Below are 7,407 nucleotides of genomic sequence, written 5' to 3'. Positions count from 1 at the left end.
TCTTTTTGTCTCAGTTCTGGGATTTCCCAGAGAGCACAGAGGGTGGCAATGGCAGGAAGGAAATAATGTTTTCATGACAATGTTTTGTTTGTTTTCATTTAGGCCTGGGGGAGAGTGTCCGCTGCCTGGGACCCATGGTGACTCCAGTGGCCTTGTGGGTCTTGGCAACCATCATTGAGGCAATAAAATGCTGCTCACAGGGGAGAGAAGAAATACTCTTTTTGGGTTTCTAAGTAATGGCTGCTTCTTTTTGCCTTGGTCTTGGTCTAAAACCCTATGAGTGTTCCCAGATCCTCCTCCTTCCTATCGGTCTGGATCATTATCTTCCTGTCATTCTGTATCAGTAGCCCAGGAAAACAGGCCTGAATTGGGATGAGGGGGATGATGCCTTTCCTCTCCTAAATGGAGGCCCCGGGCATCTTTATAGCAGAGCCTGATGTTCTTGCTCACTGATGGGTGCTTCTGGCTCTCCTGGAGGCTCCTCTTCCCAGGGTTCCCATTTAGAAATGCTTTTGTGTGGTCCTGAAATCTGTGCGCTTGAGGGTTCATGTACGGACCTGGTTGTGTCTGCAGAGAGGACTCCAGTGTGTGCAGACCACAGAAATGCCCTTCCCTATGTCGCTGCTCTGGCCAGGACCACCCGTGGCCCTCGGCTGCACATTGCATGTTGCCTTATAACTAAGAGCTGCCCTGCGGTGTGCTCAGTGTCTCCGGCAATTGCTGCGGCATGGGGCTAGAGAGAGGTCTGTCCTGCTGGCCACTGATTCCTAAGTGCCCAAGGAAGGTGCGGGTCCTCTCCTCCCTGCACAGCCTGCATGTCCTTACCACTGTGTCCCACAGTGACTGGACAACACAGCCCTGGGGAAAACCCAAGGGACAATTAAAGCAGAGGAGAGAAAACAAGCTGCGACTGCAGCAAACGATGGAATGCTGTCGAGAGGATCCAAGGAAGGAAAGTGATGAAAGCAGTTGGCAGGCTGCTCTGGTTGAGCTGAGGAGACAGGTGAGGCTTGGGGTCAGGGCCTTCTGCCAAGGCAACCAGGGGTTCGCTTCAGCTCTGGGCGGGGTGCCGAGTTCTTCGGTTCTGAACGAGGTCTGCATTCTGCATTCTGCAATACTTGTTGTCTAATTCTTCCTGGTACTTATTAATGCCAGGGAATCTGTTATTTTTTGAAAGCTTGAATGTGCATACCATGTTCTGATGGAGATATGGATATCTGCTTCCTCCTGGATTCCTTTGGGAAGCGTTCTTGAGCCCAAGCTAGTGGCTCTTCCTGTTGACGGAGTTGCTTGCTTCTGCAGACTCCACGGACCACAACTGGTTCTGTGTCACATGCCTTGTTCATTGTTTTTGAAGCCAAATCTGGATTTTGGATTCTGGTATGCCAATTTCTTGAGCCAGTCATTCTATGGTAGCTGTACCAGGGTAGGGATTCTGTTGAAACAGTGTTTGCAAAGCCTCCTTGTGACTGGGCTTCAAAACAATCCTCCTCCTTTGAGATCCTTGCTCAATGAGCTGGTTTTAGCCATGTTGGAAAGTCGCCAGAGTCTAGGTGCTAAGCGGACAGTACCTGCCAGGACCATTGGTCATGGGAGGCCATGAGCACTGGGCAGAGGAGACTGGCTGACCAGAGGACCATCCGTGAGGGGCAAAAGCAACAACAACACAAACCAGCCAGTGGAGTCCAGGAATATCCTGCAGAAGCTGGGAGCTGCTTTTGTCCCCGTGGGGTAAATGTGTGGAATGCAAAAGTGGGGGACCGCTGTCAGAGACAAGTGTGGTCAAGTACTGAACCCTGAGAGCAAAACTTCTGGAACCTGTCAGGGTTCACACTGGGAGAATGGGTCCTGAGTGTGGCAAGGCCCTGCTGTGTGGGACAGGGATGCCATGGGGAGTGACCAGGCGCCCTTCCCAAGGGTGGCAGGTGGTCGGATGCCGAATGGGATGGTGAGAGTAGGAAATGTCCATCCATGCAGCACCCAACTAGCAGCTTCACAGCCCCATCCACAGGGTTGCAATACCGCTGCCTCCACCCGCCAGCCCCTCATGTCTCAGCCCCAGCCCTTGGACCCCATAGTGGATGGCACCGATGCCTTTGTGCCTAAGAATCTTTGTGGGGTTACCTGAAAAAAAGCCTCCTCTAGGGCGTGAAGCAGTCCTATTGGGAGATACGATACATTTGGCTCATCTGGGAATGTGCACAAAAGGATTCTGGAAGTTTGCTCAGTCTCAGGAGATCTCAAAATGAACGTGGGGTATTGTGCCTCCCAGGCCAACCAGCCCCAGGATGCTCAGCCTCCTGTTAATACTAATATGGCCAAGATGAGGATCCTTGGATACTTCTAAATTAAGCTTTTTGTGAATAAAATTAGAAAAAACCAGCTATAAAATTAGGCAGGATGAATGGAAAGCATATTTGATTGGTCTCTTGAAGCTTCAAAACAAGGATATAGATAAATGGATCAACCTACAGTGTCTTTTAGGTGTCAACGCAATTCTTTGAAGTATTAAAAATGAATGGCCTTATTTTAAAAGGGAGATGGTTATTTGGAACTGAACTTGTCAAGGATGGATATAAATTGTAAATGTCTCCAAAACAAAATTTGGGTCTAACTGTTCTCTGGTTGTGTCTGTCTATATATGTATGTTGTACAGTAAATGTGAGATAATTTTCTACCTCAAGATGGTATTACTAAAATCAATTTAGGAGCATTTGAAATCTTGCTTTCTGGAAACTATTGCCAGTTTTGGCTCAAATAAACTCTTACAAAAATTCAATAAATAAGTAAATTTAAAAGCAAGTGTTTTCAAAGATTAGATATTCTAAAATTTTCAAGAATATAGAAACTAGCCTTAATGCCTTCCAAGTCCTTAGTAAATAAAAGTTTGTTTAAGTTTGTTGATTTAAGTAGAAAAGACATATCTTTTGAGTTATTGATATTAAATATATTTATCTTTTTTCAGTTTTACAAAAATAAGTTCATGTTAATAATTGACTTTAATGCTGTGAAATATGTTTCTAGATGTTATAAGATGTGTTCATAAATTTTCTAAGCTAAAAAAATGTTAATTGCTTGCTTCCTAAGTTTTATTACAAATTGAGGTTTTAAACATTAAAATCTCATATAAGTGGGAAAAGCTTTGTGGTGACTCAGAAGGACCCCTGGAACACCTCAAAGGATGTACATTTTAGGTTAAATTGCATGGGAAAACATTGTAAAGTCAGTAATGAAAAACTTGTAGGATATATTGTATGGGTAGGCAGTGGTTGTAAATTAAACAAATAATTGAGACTATGGGAAACCCAAGACTGCCCCTGGGTTTTTCTCTGCTCCCTGGCTCTCCATTTTTTGGGTTTAGCATTCCTTCATGCATCACAGTGCACTTAAACTGGACTTAAATTAGATGAAAGGACGTATGAGCTGACATTATTGAAAGGAGATATCATACACTATTGCCAATGTTTAATAAAATCACTTCAGGAAAATGCCAAGTAGGTAACTACTTCCTTTTGCAGTGAGCTCCCAGGAGACAAAGACTTCAAAGATCACGGGCTGCCACCTGGAGATTTTATTTATTGGAAAGAACTTCAAATAAAAGACACTCCCCAACCTCATTGAAAGAGAACTGTCTAGACACCTATCCACTAATAGACGTCCACCCCTGTCCTGACACTTGCCTCCACCGACAAGGGACATCAAATACTCCTTTCGGAGAAGAAGACACTGACATCAGAAGTAGACAGCTATGCAAAGACACAGACAAGGTCTGAGTGCCAACAAATTAATGTTGAACTCAGAATTCATTTTGATTGTTTTTGCCTGTGCTAATAATATTAGTCATAACAATAGTTATACTTGTTCTTTGGGTTTCTCTATATAGTCCAACCCCGTATGATTACTGAAGATACATAACTGTTAATACTCCTTTCATGGCTTATATGAATGTTATGCTAGATGCAAAACACAGAAAAGAGACAGAAAGCAAAACTCGGATCATGATACTCCATGGGATAGAGAGTGTTTTAGTTGCATTGAAGGCCATAAGACGGCCTTCCATTGACCTGTCTTTCTCTTTGGGGGAAAATTCAGCCTCAACTCACATTGCACAGTTACAGTGCTTACCCATCCCCAAAGGTTCACCATTTCAATAAGACGATGTTGATACTGAGACTTCCTAAGAATGAGCCTTCCTAACACCGTGAGACCACACTATCTGACTAAAAGGTTGCTCATCAATACAACCTTTGGATTGAGTTGTCACAAAAAGGCAATACTGTGGATGGAAAAGGGGTGCTGTAATAAATCATGAATTCCCAGCTGGGCAGATCATGGTGGGCAGTCAGGCCTACAGCTTCTTTAGTGAAAGGTTTTTAAGCAAGCTTTGTCCATTGTTTCTGTGCACCTAGGTCACACACCTTTGAAATAAGTGCAACCAACCTTAACAGAGCGCATAATTTTCAATGCATTAAAAAAACTGTAAAACTGTCGCTCTCCAGAGCATTGGAGATCTTGCTTCCCAGAAGCTGCCATCAGGTTTGGCTCAAGTAAACTCTTATAAAAATTCTCTACAGGTTGAGTTCTCAGAGCTTTTCAAGTCATGCAACTTCCTTGCAGTCTGATTCTTGGACTTTTCTCACAGCATGGCCCCGAAAGCCAGTCTCTGCTCCCACCCCAAACGAAGAAATGGAGACTGTCTCCTGCCCCCAGGCCAGGACTTGCCAAAGGGAGAAGAAAAAAAACAGCAAGAAGCAAAGGAACATATTGATGAAGTACAAAATAAAATAGACTTAATGAACAAGCCAGTGAGGAGATTTTGAAAGTGTAACAGAAATATAACAAACTCCACCAAGCGTTTTTTCATATAAGGCCAGAATTGACTGCTAAAATTCTCAGTTTTGGGGGTAACAACATTTATCAACCATCCACAAGTGTCCGCACTGCTCGGGGAGGAGGATGAAGAGGTGCTGGATTATCTGACAAGAGTTGAAGTAACAGAATTTGAAGAAAGTAGTTCAGGTTACAGAATAGATTTTTATTCTGATGAAAATTCTTACTTTGAAAATAAAGTTCTCCCCAAAGAATTTCATCTGAATGAGAGTGGTGATTCATCTTCAGCGTCCATTGAAATCAAATGGAAATCTGGAAAGGTTTTGATGAAACTTTCCAGTCAAACACAAACTAAAGCATGAGGAGCCAGAGAGCTTCTTTACCTGGTTTGCTGAGCACTCCCATGCAGGTGCGGATGAGTTAGGAGAAGTCATCAAAGATAATATTTGGCCAAATGTATTACAGTTCTACTTGGTTCCTGACATGGATGATGAAGAAGGGGAGGGGAAGATGATCACGAAGAAGAAGAAGGAAGAGAAGGAAAATAAAAAAGGGTTTGAAGATATTGATGAAAAGGGAGATGAGGATGAAGGCAAAGAAGCTGAAGATGATGACAAAGGGGAGGAAGGAGAGGAAGATGAAGAAGAAGATAACTAATCAACACTGGTAGATTCCAATCTTCTTTTTAAAGTTCTCTCCAATCCCTGGAAGCAAGTGCAGTCTCTCTCTCACTTCTGCTCCCCTCGTGTTTGGTTGCCCTGTTTTTGAGGTCACTTTTCTCTCCTTTACATCATGGTTCTCCCCTTATTTGGGGGCAATGTGCCTTGAGCAGAAAACAGTGGCGGGGGGGGGGGGAGCTCCGCCCCTTTCTGTTCCAAATTCACTTTTATTCCTTCCTATCTTGAAAAAAACTTTATGTAATCAACACCACCATACTCTGTGGGAAAAAAGAAAAACCTTCTGCTCCGGTAACTCTGCTGGAAGCTGGAGGGTGCTAGGGCCCTGTGTAGTGGTACATAGAATTCTACCTTTTTTCCTCTTTTTTCTGTATTTTGGGCTCAGAGTTTACATTGTGTCTTTATGTGAATAGGGACAGTTAACATTTGCCAACAAGTATCTGTCTACTTCCTCTTATTTAAAAAAAGAAAAAACCTTTTACAAAGTGGGGAGCAGTTATAGAAGGTCAGCGAGGAGTGGGTTTTAGATGTTTGGGCAGGTTCAGTGGGCATGCTGACAACATGGCTCCTCCTTTGGCATGTTTAATTGCGATGTTCAATGAACATCCTTACAATCTAAGATGACACTTTTAAAATCAAATTCCTTCCTATCGATGACCTGAGCCCTGCCACACGATGGGAGAATCAGAATTGTGGGATCTTATTTGGAGTTGACATTTCTCTACTCTATTTGTAATTTTGTTCCTGTTTACTTTTAAATTTTCTTTTTGTTTCACTGGAAAGTAAAGACGAAGCTCAGTTTTAAATGTTAAAAGCGTGCAAGTTGCTCTGTTATAATAAAACTATTTACATGTACACACAAAATTCTCTACAGGTTTAGAGATTCTTACGTTGACATAAGGTAATGGAATACTAGAAAGGAGAGAAGCAGCTGGATAGGAGAAATACTTCCCTTGGATTTTACTTGGCAACACTTAATATTTAGTTCTGAATGTTCAACTCCCTGGCATGACTTGAAGAACTAATTTCTTACAAAAATTCTACCTGTTAGTAAGTTTCCTAGGAACATTGTTCTGTGGTGACAAAAAATTAGGTGGCTTTGGTTATTTAAATGTGTGAAAATGGCTCTTTGATGACATGATTTTGTTTTCAACTAAAGACACATCCAGCAGAGCCACCCGTCGCTGCCGGGGATGGCAACCCTGCATTCAGTCCTAGGTAAGGAGCCAGCGGCTGGGTTACATTTTCTGTTTTCACAAATGTGTTACAGTAGATCTTTTCACATCCATCTGATAACATTGTTCATTGTTTCTTGACAATGATTATTTAAAAACTCATTTGTTTTTATTTGGGTTGCCATTTTAACTAGGCATTTATTATAACGAAATTAAAATATAGCTCAATATTTGCTAATGGACTGGCATTCTTACTATTAGGGAAAAAAAAAATCTATCTCTATGGCATTATAAAGACATTGAGTTCCAGACTATTTTGAAAAAAGTCAGAAACACTCCGTAATAATCCCGACTTTGGCCGGATTCCCAGAACGTCACTGTGCCTATTTTGAAATGCCAGCTTCTCATCTCCTAACCATGAGCAGCCAGGCCGCCCTCGTTTGATGGGAGAGGTTTCTCTTTTGGCCTAACTCCCTTTCTTCTTTCTGACCATCTGTCTTCCATCAAAAAGTGCTCCATGAACAATTTTTAAAATAAATGTGAAATTAAAACGGCTGTGTGTTGAGGGTTTCCCCCACAGAATTCCGGGCCGGGCCTACCAAGAGGCAGCTTCTGTCAATTTCACTTTACCACCCTTGGTAAAGCCTTTAATTTGATTGACTAGCATTTAAAAGTTTTAGAACTGATTTACTATTTAATCACTTTTACTTAATACAAAATTTAGA

General features: G+C 42.3%; 2 pseudogenes; one reads left to right on the top strand and one right to left on the bottom strand.

Annotated features, from left to right (window-relative positions):
- Nucleotides 1-1,051: 1,051 nt before the first annotated feature.
- Nucleotides 1,052-1,640, bottom strand: LOC129079794 (double homeobox protein 4C-like; annotated as a pseudogene).
- Nucleotides 1,641-1,888: 248 nt separating this feature from the next.
- LOC129079792 (protein SET-like) lies at nucleotides 1,889-5,487 on the top strand (annotated as a pseudogene).
- The last annotated feature ends 1,920 nt before the right edge of the window (nucleotides 5,488-7,407 follow it).

Source organism: Pteronotus mesoamericanus, unplaced genomic scaffold (assembly GCF_021234165.1).
Source record: "Pteronotus mesoamericanus isolate MK-2021 breed Mesoamerican mustached bat unplaced genomic scaffold, CSHL_Meso_final contig_82, whole genome shotgun sequence".
In the NCBI taxonomy this organism is placed as follows: domain Eukaryota; kingdom Metazoa; phylum Chordata; class Mammalia; order Chiroptera; family Mormoopidae; genus Pteronotus; species Pteronotus mesoamericanus.
This window is presented reverse-complemented; position numbering and strand designations above follow the sequence as displayed.